Raw genomic sequence first — 14,275 nt, forward strand, 5'->3', positions numbered from 1 at the left:
GACTATATTTAAAGATGGGGCATTTTAAAGAGGTAATTAATTTAAAATGCACTCTAGTCCAATCTGATTGTTCCACTGATCTTTTTGTGAATAGGTTAGGACACAAGGACAGAGATTACAGGGATATGCACACAGAGGAAAGGCCATGTGAAGATATAGAGAGAAGGTAGACATCTGAAAGCCAAGGAGAGGGGCTTCAGGAGAAATCAAACTTGCCAAGACTGTGATCTTGGAAATTCAGTCCCCAGAACTGTGAAAAAAATAAATTTCTCTAGTTTAAGCCCCATTTTATGGTACTGTGTTATAGCAGCCTGAGCAGATAAGATTACACTAATTCGTTTTCAGGGTTGAACTAGCCTTGCATACCTGGAATAAATCCCATTTTGTCATGGTGTATAATTCTTTTTATCCATTGTTGGATACAATTTTGCTAATAATTTGTTGAGGATTCTTGCATCTATGTTCATAAAAAATACTGATCAGTAGTTTTCCTTTCTTGTAATGTCTTTCTCTGGTTTTGGTATTAGGGTAATGTTGGCCTCATCAAATAAGTTAGGAAGTATTCCTTCTGCTTCTATTTTCTGGAAAAGAGTATAAAGAACTGGAATAGTTTCTTCCTTCAATGCTTGGCAAAATTCACCAATGAATCTAACTAGAGGGTGTTTTCTGTTTTAGAAGGATATTAATTATTGGTTCAATTTCTTTAATAGATATGAACCTGTTCAAGGTATATATTTCTCCTTCTATGAGTTTTGTGTGCTTTTCAGTAAGTTGCAACTTTCAACAAATTAATCCATTTCATCTAGGTTATCAAATTTGTGGACATAGAATTGTTCATACTATTCCTTTGTTATCCTTTCAATGTCCATGGGATCATTGGTGTTGGTTCTTTTCATTTCTGATTTTTAGTAATTTGTATCTTTTCTCTTTTTTTCTTAGTTAACTTGGCTACAGGTTTATCAATTATATTGATCTTCTCAAAGAATCAGCTTGAGTTTCATTGCTTTTCTCTTTTAATCTCCTATTTTAAATTTCACCGATTTCTGCTCTAGTGTTTTTTTTTTAATTTTTATTTATTTATGATAGTCACAGAGAGAGAGAGAGAGAGAGAGAGAGAGAGAGAGAGAGAGAGGCAGAGACACAGGCAGAGGGAGAAGCAGGCTCCATGCACCAGGAGCCCGACGTGGGATTCGATCCCGGGTCTCCAGGATCGCGCCCTGGGCCAAAGGCAGGCGCTAAACCGCTGCGCCACCCAGGGATCCCTGCTCTAGTGTTTATTATTTCTTTTCTTCTGCTTACCTGAGATTTAATTTGCTCTTGTTTTTCTAGTTTCCCAAAGTAGAAGCTTAGATAATGGATCTTTTTTCTTTTATAATACTTCAAATCCATTCAATGTTGTAGTTTTTCCTATAAGAACTGCTTTCACTGTATTCCACAAATTTTGGTAGGTTGTATTTTCATTTTCATTTAGTTCAAAATATCTTTAAATTTCTCATGAGACTTTTTTTGGTGACTCCTGTGTTATTTGGAAGTATGTTGTTTAATCTCCAACTATTTGGGGATTTTCTTAGGATCTTTCTATTAGTGATCTCTAGTTTAATTCTATTATTACCTGCGAACAAATTTTGTATGATTTCTATTCTTTTAAATTTTTAAGTTTGTTTTATGACCCAGAATGTGTAGTATCTTGGTGAATATTCTGTATGAACTTTCAAAGGATGCGTATTCTGCTGTTGTTGGCTAAAGTAGTCAGTAAATGTCAATTAACTATGGTTGTTGGTGGTTAATGGTGTTGTTTAGTTCAACTATATCCTACTGATGTTCTGTCTATTGGATCTGTCCCTTTCTGATAAAGGGGTGTCGAAGCTTTCACCTCTCATACTGCATTTTTCTATTTCTCCTTGCATTTCTATCATTTTTGTCTTCTGTTTTGATGCTCTGCTATTGGGTGCATACACATTAAAGATTGTTCTGTTTTCTTGGAGAACTGATCCCTTTATCATTATCTATGCCTTCTTTATCTCTGATAACTTCCCTTGCTCTGAAGTTTCCTTTGCTTGAAATTAACGTAGTTCTTCCAGCTTTCTTTTGATTACTGTTACTGTGTTCTATCTTTCTGCATCCATTTACTTTTAATCTGTGCCTTTTATTTAAAGTGAGTTTCTTGTGAATAACATATGGTTGGGTCCTTTTTTTTAACCTACTCTGACAGCCTATTTTTTAGTTGGTGTATTCAGACAGTTAACATTTAAAGTGATTATTGATATACCTAGGTTAATATCTCCCATATTTGTTACATTTCTCTAGCTATTGCTTTTGTTTTTTGTTCATTTGTTTGTTTTTGTCTTCTATTCTTTTTTTTTTCCCCTCTCCAGTTCTAATCAAGCATTTTATATAATTCCATTTTCTCTTCCCTCTTAGCATATCAATTGTGATGGTTAATTTTATGTATTAACTTGATTTGGTTTTGGGATGCCCAAATATTTCCTTAAAGAATATTCTGAATGTGTCTGTGTTTCTGGATGAAATTAGCATTTAAATCAATGGACAGAGTAAAGCAGATTGTCCTCCACAATATGCACAGGCTTCATCCAATCTGTTAAAGCCCTGAAAAGAACAAAAGGCTGAACCAGAGAGAGTTCTCTCCGCTTACCTGATGATGTTGAGCTGGGACATTGGTCTTCTCCTGCCTTTGTACCTGAACTGGAACTTACACAACTGGCTTTCCTAGTTCTCTTGCTCTTACATTCTGATTGGACCTGTACCATTAGCTCTCCTGGGTCTCCAGATTGCAGATCTTGGGACTTCTCAGTCTAACATGAGCCAATTCCTTATTTACACACACACACACAATACACACATACACACCCTATTTCTTGGAGAATCCTGAATAACACATCAATTATAACCTTTTATAAAACTTTTTTTAGTAGTTGCCCTAGAGTTTGCAGTATACATTTACAACTAATCCAAGCCCATTTACAAATAACACTATACTGCTTCACAAGTATTACAAGTACCTTGCAACAGACTGTTTCCAATTTCTCTCTTCTGTTTTTTTTCTAACATTGATGTCACTGACTTCAGTTATCCATAAACTACAATCACCAAATGCATTGCCATTGTTCTAGGAAAATTATTTCTGTTAAGTCAAGTAAGAATAAGAAAAAGAAAAGGTTTTATTTAACTTTTATTTTAATAAAAGGTTTTATTTATTTATTCACTTATTCCTTCTTTAATGCTCTTCCTTTCTTTATGTAGATCTAAGGTTCTGACCCACATCATTTTTTCTCTCTCTAAGAACTTTTAATACTTCTTGTAAGGCAGATCTAATGGCAACAAATTCCCTCAATTTTTGTTTGAGAAAAATCTTTATTTTTTCCTTCACTATTAAAGGATAATTTCACTGGGTACAAAACTCTATGTTGGTGGCTTTTTAATTTCAACACTAAATAATACATTCCACTCTCTCTTTGCTTGCAGTTTTTGAAGAAAGTCATATGTGATTCTTATTCTTGTTCTTCTATAGGTAAAGCATTTTATCCTTTGGCTTTTTTCAAGAATTTCTCTATGTCTTTGATTTTCTGCAGTTTGACTATATGCCTAGGTATAAATTTTTCAGCATTTGTCCTTCTTAGTATTCTCTGAACATCCTGGTCTATGGTTTGGTATCAGTCATTAATTTTGGAAAATTCTCAGTCATTACTTCTTCAAATATTCCTTCTGTTCTTTATCTCTTTTTTCCTTCTGGTATTCCTATTAAATGTATATTACACATTTTATAATTGTTTTACACTGCTTAAACTGTTCCATCTTTTTATTTTTTTATCTTTGCATCTCAGTTTTGGAATTCCCCCCTTTTTAAGAAATATTTTACTTAAAAAAATATTTTACTTATTTATTCATGAGAGACACAGAGAGAGAGTGGCAGAAACATAGGCAGAGGGAGAAGCAGGCTCCATGTGGGGAGCCTATGCGGGACTCAATCTCAGGACCCCAGGATCACGCCCTGAGCTGAAGGCAGGTGCTCAACCACTGAGCCACCCAGTCATCTCAGTTTGGGAATTTCTATTGACATTTCTTCAAACTCACTGATTCTTTCCTTGACCATGTCCAGTCTACTGAGGAGCCCCTCAAAAGCATTTTTCATTTCTGTTAGAGTGATTTTTATTTATAGAATTCATTTTGATTGTTTCTTAGGATTTCTATCTCTTTGCTTACACTACCCATCTGTTCTTCCATGATATCTATTTTTCTAATTAGAGGCCTTATCATATTAATTATAGTTGCTTCAAATTTCTGGTCTGATAATTCCAACATCTCTGCCAAACCTGATTGTGTTTCTAATTCTTGCCCTGTCTTTTCAAACTGTGTCTTTCAGTAAGACTTGTAATTTTTTGGTAGAAACCAGACAGGATATACTAAGTAAAAGGAACTGAGGTAAACAGACTTTTAGTGTGAGGTCTTATGTTTGTTTGGCTAGGAGTTAGGCTGTGTTTACTGTTTACTATCATGTAAGTGTCACAGGCTAAAATTACCTCTGGTGTCCTTTGTCTCCCCTCAATGTCCATGCTTCGGTTTCCATAAAGTCTTCTTAAATATGATCAGACATAATGATGGTCCTGCTGTTGTATTCCCTTGATATTTTTTTTTTGTATTCCCTTGATATTATACAGGAGCATTACTGATGTGGTGGTGAGGTGAAGGGGAGGGGAAAAATCTATGTTTTTATGATTAGGACTCAGTCTTTTAATGAGCCTGAGCCCTGGACTACAATCTTCACAAGTGTTTCTCAGTGGTCCCTCCACCCCTGCAACTTGCACAAAATAGGATGGCTAGAGAGGACTGGAGTTGGGTGTTTTACCTCCTCCAAGTTGGTTAGGCTCTGATAAAACCCCGGTAGGTGAGTAGTTTCTCTTGAGAGCAGACCTTATTAAGAAGGAGCATTCTGGCATGTTTCAAAATGGTTACTTCTCCCTTCCTCTTGCCAGAAGCCCAGGGGTATTTTTCTCGTCTTTACTATGAGGGCTCATGGAAGTAAAACTCACAAAAAGGAGGAGCCCTTCCAAATCTTGAGTTCCCCTAGGAGTTTTTAACTCTCAGACTTGTCCGAGTCTCAGACTGGAGCTTCTAGCAATTCATCAGTTAAAGTTTGACTTTTCCTATACCAGTATTGGTTTCAACCAAGATTTTTGTTTCTAAGCTATTGCTCCAGTAAGTTGCAATCCTCTGCCAATAAGTTGTGATTCTATCTGCCTATATGTCTGTCTAATTTGGAAAGCAACTGATTGCCCTGTGACTTTAGTTCTCTAATGGATCTAAAAAGACTTGTTGATTTTCAGCTTGTTCAGCTTTTTCTTTGTCATGAGCACAAGAGTGACAAATTCCAAACATACTAGATCAGCATCTTTTCTTATTATCTTATCACCTGAACCCTGTCCCCTGGCAGAGCCTTTTCTCAGGGGGTCGTTCTGATATTAGAGCCTACCTGGTGTTTTTGTAACTCCAAATAGACAAACTGAACTGCCTTTGCATTTATAGTGTGACTTTGGGCCTTGGGTGCCCACATCTTCCTGCTCCCATGCTAGAGGGCTAGACCAGACAGGTGATTCTTATGGGGTTGCCAAAGAAGCCTACTTGCCTTTGTTTTGTTGTATGCCCTTGAAAACTTAGTAACTTGCATTTTTTTAAAAAAGGTTTTATTTATTTACTTGAGAGAGAGAAAAAAAAAGAGTGAGCGAGATAGGACTAGCAGAGGAGGGGTAGAGGGAGAGGGAGAAGCAGGCTCCCAGTGAGCAAGGAGCCTGATGTGGGTCTCTAGCCTAGGACCCTGGGATCATGACTTGAGCTGAAGGCAGACACTTAACTGTCTGAGCCACCCAGACGCCCAGTAACTTGCATTTTTGATGGCTCACAACTCAGTCATCATTAATTCAGATCAGCCCCTCTCACTATTAGTCTGAATTTGAGAAATGTCATTTACCTCCCATTTATAGTGTATCTTTACTTAGGGATCCTCAGGAACAAGTGAGGACAATGTGGCCTAGATACCTAAGTATAGGGCAGTTCTTCTCTTGCTTAAGACCCAATATCCAAACCAGTCACCTATTTCTCCTTTAGTTTATCACTTTAAGATAGGCATAAACTGGGCAGCCTGGTGGCTCAGTGGTTGAGCATCTGCCTTTGGCCCAGGGTGTGATCCTGGAGACCCAGGATCGAGTACCGCATTGGGCTTCCCGCATTGGGCTCCCTGAATGGAGCCTGCATCTCCCTCTGTCTCTCTCTCTCTCTGTCTCTCATGAATAAATAAATAGATAAAAATCTTTAAAAAAAAAGATAAGCATAAATTTTGCTAACTGATTTTATTCCCTCCCCTTGCTCCAAACTACTGTGGTGGGTTATTATCATCGAGTTGAAGCTGTGAGGCCAGGAGTCAAAAGAGTGTTCCATGGAATAACTTAGTGTTACTTCCTGAGTTTTATCATTATGATAATCACCTGTCTTAACTCCTCAGGGGAGTGGAAAAACAGGAAACAGGTTAATAAACTATATACCTCAAATTTTACTTAGTAATCAGGACAATGGAAATTAACACCATGAGGCACTATCTTATATCGTCAGTGAGGGAGGGTATAGGTGCCTGTGGGGAAGAAAAGCAACACTGTCTATTCATACCATCCCTTTGTATGACAGTTAAAGGATGTATATTAATATGGAAGAGGTTTTTACAAGTACACTCTTGGGGCCAACGATTCTGCTTGTTACACATGTGCGTAAAAGACTTAGAATGTTCAACACAATACTGTTTGTGACAAGTTGAAAAATGGGTGAACAACTTGTGGAGAATGTTACATGGACTTTCCATCAGCAGTGGCAGTAGGTGAGCTAGAACTCTTTGTACTAATATGGATAAATCTCAAAGACAAAATAAGTTCAAAAAGCAAGTTGTATGCACCATAAGCAAAAATTAATTCAAAATTAATTAAAGACCTAAACATAAGACCTGAAACCATAAAAATCCTAGAAGAAAACAGGGAGAATGTCATTGAGCTTTCATTGGATTTAATAAGAATTTCTTGGATCGACACCAAAGCACAGGCAACAAAAGCAAAAACAGACAAGTGGGACCACATCAAAATTAAAATTTTCTGTGAACAAGAGCAACAAAACATCAACACATTGAAAAGAGAAAATATGTGCAAACCATTTATCTGATAAAAAGTTAATCCAGAATATAAAAAGAATTCCTATAAATCAGTAACAAAATAAACAAGTAACCCAATTAAAAAATGGGTAAAGAATTTAAATAAACAGTTGTCCAAATATATGCAATTGTCTAACAAGCACATGAAAATATGCTCAACATCACTCACTAATCATCAGGGAAATGCAAACCAAAACCACAATGAGATATCACCTCACATGCATTAGGATGGCCACTATCAAAAACACAGAAAACAACAAGTGTTAGCTAGGATGAGGAGAAATTGGGATGTTTGCACACTACTGGTTGTAATATAAAATGGTGCAGCCACTAGGGAAAACAGGAATTTCCTGAAAAAATTCAAAATAGAATTATCATATGATTCAGCAATCTCACTGCTAGGTGTGTATCTTAAAAAAATAAATAAATAAAACAGTATCTCAAAAAGATGTTTGCATACCCATGTTTGTGGCAGCAGTGTTCATGACAGCTAAGAGGTGGAGGCAACTTAAATATCCATGAATGAATTAATGGATACACAAAATGTAGCATATACATGCAACGAAATATCACTCAGCCATAAAAGGAAAGAATTTCACACGGGCTATATAGCATGGATGAACTTTGAGGACATAATACAAGTGAAATAAGGCAGGCACATAAATACTCAGAGGTTTATATGAGGTATCTAAAGCAGTCATCTTTGTAGAATGTAGAATGGTAATTGCCAGGGGCTGGGAAAGGGAAGGTGGGGAGTTGTGTTTGGTGGATGTAGGTTCAGTCATGCAGAATGGGTTTATGTGGTTGACAACACTAAACTACACACTTGAAAATTATTGGGAGGGTGAATTTCATGTGTTTTTTCTTTTCGCTACCATTTTTCTAAAAAAAAAAAAAAGCAAGTTGCAAAACATATGTACAGTAGAAAGGCATGTAATACACACACACACACACACACACACACACACACAAGGAAATATTACTCAGCCATCAAAAAAACAAAATCTTTCAAGGATGTGGATGGAGCTGGAGTATATCATAATAAATGAAATAAGTTAGAGAATTATAAATACTGTAATTAAATGATCTCCCTCATATGTAGTATTTTAGAAACAAAACAAATGGACATATGGGAAGGGGGAAAAGAAAAAAGGAGAGGGAAACAAACCATAAGAGACTCTTAACAATGGAGAACAAATTGAGGGTTAATGGAGGGAGTTGGGGGGGCTGGTGGCTAGATGGTAGATGGGTATTAAAGAGGACACTTGCGATGAGCATTGTGTATAGTATGTAAAATATGAATCACTGAATACTATTCTATAAACCAATGTTGCACCTTATGTTAGCTAACTAAAATTTAATTTGAAAATAAATAAATAAATTTATCAAAAGAAAAAATAAGGAAAGTTAAAAACAAAAGAATATCACATACAGCTGTTCTTATAGATGCATTATATATATATATTTATAATGAAAATATTAAAGCAACCATGAGCAAGGTAAACACAAACTGACATAGCAAAGACCTCTGGGGAGAGAATTATAGAGTATGATCAGGTTTCTAGTGGAACATGGTGTTTTATTTTATTTCTTAAGATCTGGAGTAAATGGGGCAAAATTACTTCAAAAAAAATTTTAATTGCTCTATCTTTCCATTTATTTGAAAAATTTGATAATGTTAAATAAAAATCAAGCCCCTCCTTCCTGCTCCCTTTCTCCAGAATCCTGCTGGCTTCCACACCACAGGCTGGCTATACTGATTTCTTTCTGTTTTTGTCAAGACTGCACTCAAAAGCTGGCGTGTACTTGTGATTACTGGAACTGGTTCCTGGATTTATTTATGCCATGGGCAAAAATAAGTCTTCCTTTCTGAGAGACATATCATGAGTCTGGAATGCATTGTAAAGAACAAGCCAGAGGATGGAGCTCTTGGAAGTTGAGGCCCCACACATAGGTCCCCTGGGTGGTACCTAGGCACCCAGCCCTCTGTGAGCAGGAGAAAGCACCATGGAATGCTTCATCCTTGGGGGCCACTCCTCCTATCAGCTTGCTTCTTGCTATGGCCAAGACAGTGACAGAGAGAGAGGTAAAATGCCTCTTTTCCTTGAAAGTCAGTTCTGGGGTAGTTTTTGGTCAGAGTCCAAATAAATTCCAAATATACATCAATCCTATCCATCTGTTTCCCCCAAGGACCCAAGTTTGTTTGTTTGTTTGTTTATCATACAAATTAACCCATTTATTATAGGCTAGCAATGTTTCAAATGGTGGAGCTTCTACTGGTCTTTCAACTTCTTCAGTCTTCTGATGGCTGACTTTACTGTGACAGCAGAAGTGGTGTATTAGGTCCAGGCGCCACTGGCCACGGTCTTCATGCAGGAGCCACAGTGCCAGATGCCTACCGCTTGCCCTTTCATCTTGGTCTTGCCACAGAAGGAGAAGGTGTACTTGGTGTGCTGGCTTATCTCAATCTTCTTCACCATCTTCCTGAGGAAGGCCCCATAGCAGGTCCTGTATTTACCCACGATTCCTACCTTCTTGGTGTGTTTGGCCATGTTGCCACCAACCAGGTCTGAGCCCAGAGAGGCTTATCCAGGATAAGCCCAGGGTTTGGAATTGATTTTAAGGGAAAACAATCTTCAGTCCTGGGCCAGCCCCTCATGTTTCATTTCTCCTTGGCATTCCCCCAAAAAAGAGCCTAAATCAGGGAGTGACCTCCCTGTGGAGGTCCCTGTATGATTTAATCAACCATACCTATTTAATTAAACCCCCATAAAAACACAAAGTGATTAGGTTTGAGCCTCATGTTGGTGAACACATGGAGATTTGGGGAGAGTGGCACGCTATGAAAGGGCATGGAGTTCCACACCCTTTCCCTAGACCTTGCCCTGTGCATCTTTTCCATCTGTTCCTGACTTATATCTTTTCGTAATAAACCAGTACTCTAGTAAGTAAAGTGTTTCTGAGTTCTGTGAGCCACTCTAGCAAATTAATTGAACCCATGGAGGGATTTGTTGGAACTTCCAATCAAGAGCTGGTGACAAGTACAGATGACAGCCTGGGCTTGTGATTTGTGTCTGGAGGTGCCCAGTCTTATGGGCTTGAACCTTACTCTGTGGAATCTGATGTTGTCTCCAGGTAGACAGTGTCAGAATTGAGATGAATTATAGGACACCCAGATGGTATTGGAGAATTGCTTGGTGGTGCGGGAAACCTCCAGCCACACACACACACTTGGAATTGGGTACAGAAATGTTGTATTATTTATGTGAACTTCTAATTTTTTAATTTTAAAAAGATTTATGTGTTTATTTGAGGGAAAGAGCAGGGAAAGGGCAGAGGGTGAGGGATAAAATCTCAAGCAGGCTTTCAGCTGAACATGGAGCTTGACCCAGCACCATCCCATAACCCTGAGATCATAACCTGCGGAGAAATCAAGAGTCAAATGCTCAATCGACTGACCCAGATGCCCCTATGCAAGCAAACTTTTTTTGAAAAAACTTTATTTTTTAAAGATTTTTACCTATTTTTTTTATTTGAGGGAGAGAGAGAGAGAGAGCAAGAGAAAGAGTGAGCATGAACAGGGGTGGCAAGAGCAGAGGGAGAGGGAGAAGCATGTTCCCCACTGAGCAGGGAGCCCAACATGGGGCTTGATTTCAGGACCCCAAGATAATGGCCTGAGCCAAAGGCAGATGCTTAAGCAACTGAACCACTCAGGCGCCACTTAAAATTTTTTTTATATTGTTGTTTATATGTTGTGACTCCCATAAATAATATGTTTAAACTATTTGAGACATGGTATAAAGCAAAATACACCAAATTCATAATAGTGATTGTCTCTGAGGAGGAGAATAGAGAGGAATAAAATTAAGGCATGGATAACAGGAGACTTGAACTTTATACATCACGATTTTATTCCAGAGAGGTATGAAGCAATATGACCAATTATTAGCACCTGTTATTAGGAGAGGTGGGTACCTCTGTGTTTGTCATGATATTCTTTGTACTTTGTTTTTAATTTTCTTTCCAAGTGTAAAAGTAGAGAGAATAATGGCTCACACTGCATGGTGGTTTGGTCCCCAGTGCTTCCTTATGCACCATTTGTGTGCTCTTCAAAAGTGCTCTGCAAAACAGGCAAGACTGGCAGGACACCATTCTTTGCAACTCACAGGTGAAAGGGCTCACAGAAGTTGAGTGATTTGGCCAAGTCTGGGGCCAGTAAACCTGGGCTCCCTGATGCCAAGCTCAGAGTTCTTCACTCTGTCTTTGTCTCTCTCTCTTTTTTTTTTTTTTTTAAGATTTTATTTATTCATGAGAGACACACAGAGAGAGGCAGAGACATAGGCAGAGGGTGAAGCAGGCTCCATGTAGGGATCCCAATGTGGGACTCGAGCCCAGAACTCTGGGATCACACCCTGAACTGAGGGCTGATGCTCAACTGCTGAGCCACCCAGGCATCCCTGTGTCTTTGTCTCTAAAGCTCAGGAGACACGTTGGCTTGCTGGAGGAAGATGCTGCTTCTTGAACCAGGTTTCAGAGTTGCCGGGAGGAGTGACACTCCCATCTCCTTGTGAGCTTTCCATACCTAGTAAGTGGGGAATTCAGAGTGCAGCCCATGAGTACTTGATGAATCCATTTACTCACTCAACAATTATTCAGTGAACTCCTCCTATGATCCAGGCCCCTTCCCAGGCACTTTAGATGCAATCAATAAACCAAACAGACGGACAAAATCCCCTTGCATTCCAAAGATCAATGTAGGGTGCCCTTGTCTTCTCCGTAGAGGGGAAGACAGAGACCCTTCCCAGGGGATGGTACTCACCCTCCTCAGCTCTCTGACCAAGGCCAACTCAAACCCAGTCACAGAGGTCATCTCTGGGCAACTCCAGCCTAGGTCCCACCCAGTGGGAAGGCACAGAATACTCTGCAGGGTCCTGGCACACATGCATCTTGTCCTCCTCTCCACCCTCCCTCTATCTTCCCCTTGGTATCCGGGCAGAGGTCCCTTCTGTCATCTATGTCAAGTTCATTCTCTTCATTTACCCTCCTCACCATTTGTAAGGTTTCAGAGTTTGCATAAACAATATCCAAAAATTAATGATTGAATCTCTCCCCAGCAGCCCTTGCACCCATTCTCCCTCTTAGTGCAAATAACTGAGTCAGACAGGTTCCTACACAGCCAATGCCTGCCTTTTCCTTGGAGCACACAGCTGTTCTTTCCAAGGTGCCATTGGCTCTCTTTCTATTGGAGGCTTGTCCCAACCACCTCCTTCCAATCTCAATCCCTCCTCAATCACTCTGGATCCTCCCTATCCTGCTCTGTTTTTAATCAAAGCACATCACCCTCTAACACAACATTTACTTACTGATCATGTTTATCATCGCCTATCCCTCCCCACCAAAATGTAAGCTCCATAAAGGTCGAGTTTTATCTAGTTTGTCCCTGCTGCCTCCCCAAGCACCTAGAGAAATGCTTGGAACAAAGTGGTTCTTCAATAACCATATACTGAGTGAACAAAAAGGAAAAAAAATTATTCATCAGAGCTACCAGATTCCAAGCATGTGGACATAGAGGTCTGGACAGTGGGTGGATGGTGCTAGGACAGATATGCATACAGTGTGCAAAGACGGAGGGTGCCCCAAGAGCCTCACGCATCCTGCAGGTGAGTTGCATGAAGCTCCAGAGCACGTACTCTGAGGGGAAAGGAGTCTCTGCTCTACCTGGAGAGCCTAGGAAGGGCAAGCTAGATTTTTGCAAGTCACCACAGTTAAAACCAAGGCTGACCCTGTCTCAAACTCCTTATGCTGTTTCTGCAGCTCTGGGGATAATTCAGGCCTGTTTTCCCAAAGGTGGGGAGAGGGCAGGCAATAAAACTGAAATTAATGCAAGGAAGGCTTTTAGATGAAAACGACCTCTTCCTAAAGTGTTGCTGTACAGATCACACAGAATTCAAGATATGCATAAGGATATATCTGAGCACAGACTTTGCGAGGGGGTCACTCAATAAGGTAGCTTTTATTTTATTTATTTTTATTTTTTACTTTTTTTAGAAAGTAGTTTTTAATTGCAATTCAATGCAAATATTTGTTGAGCACCTACGGCAAACCAGGGTCTCTTTGAGGCTGTGGGCTCTGAACCAGAGTAAGGAGTACGCAAGGAACCATTAGATGTTAGAGCTGCCTCTGACAGCCCTCCCCAGGGGGAGCCTAGGAGAGCCTCAATCCATTTAACATGCAAATGTGAACAGTACTGCTCTCCAGGCAAAGCTTCATTGATCATGGTTTCTTCTTTCCCGGGCTAGGGAGCTTCCCAAGAGAAAACCCACATTTTCATTCTGCACTGTTGATTTTTCATGGTCTCTCCACCTCCTCTCCCCCTCCTTCACGAGACTCCGTTGTAATAGTGGGTGACCTCTCCCCCAATCCACGGGATTTCATATGGTTCACCTCCAAGCTTCATTTCATTTTATAGGCACTATTTTTTCAGCATTCCCTAGCAGCAGATGTGGCTGAAACAGAGATTTCTCAGATTGGGTTATCAGAAAGGATCTTTGACATACAAAGGGCTACTTATCCTCTTGAACCCTGCATATTTGGGGTTCACCCTAAACCTTTATATTTTATTCATCAAATCAGTCCTTAAAAATCCTCATGACAGATCAGACTGTAGATCAGAGAAGGTACAACTCTGTTTTCTATCTGGGAGCTGGAGCTCCACACACTGTTACCAGGTGAGGGCTCAAGTCTCCTCCATGAATATCTCTCCACATGCTGGGAGATGGTGGGAAATAAGAATTGATAAGCACCCATAGCTGGTCCTTTTGGGCAGTCACAAGGTCATTTCTTCCCCCCTCCCCCTTTTTTAAAGATTTTATTTACTTATTCGTGAAAGACAGAGAGAGAGAGAGGCAGAGACATAGGCAGAGGGAGAAGCAGGCTCCCTGCAAGGAGCACAATGTGGGACTCGATCCCAGGACCCTGGGATCACGACCTGAGCCAAAGGCAGATGCTCAACCACTGAGCCACCCAGGTGTCCCCACAAGGTAGCTTCTGATGTCCTGGATCATAGGTGTT

At 39.6% G+C, this 14,275-nt stretch overlaps 1 pseudogene; it reads right to left on the reverse strand.

Annotated features, from left to right (window-relative positions):
- Positions 1–9,458: 9,458 nt before the first annotated feature.
- LOC129499249 (60S ribosomal protein L37a-like) lies at positions 9,459–9,756 on the reverse strand (annotated as a pseudogene).
- Positions 9,757–14,275: the final 4,519 nt, after the last annotated feature.

The sequence above is a fragment of the Nyctereutes procyonoides genome, unplaced genomic scaffold, assembly GCF_905146905.1.
Source record: "Nyctereutes procyonoides isolate TBG_1078 unplaced genomic scaffold, NYPRO_anot_genome, whole genome shotgun sequence".
NCBI classification, from domain to species: domain Eukaryota; kingdom Metazoa; phylum Chordata; class Mammalia; order Carnivora; family Canidae; genus Nyctereutes; species Nyctereutes procyonoides.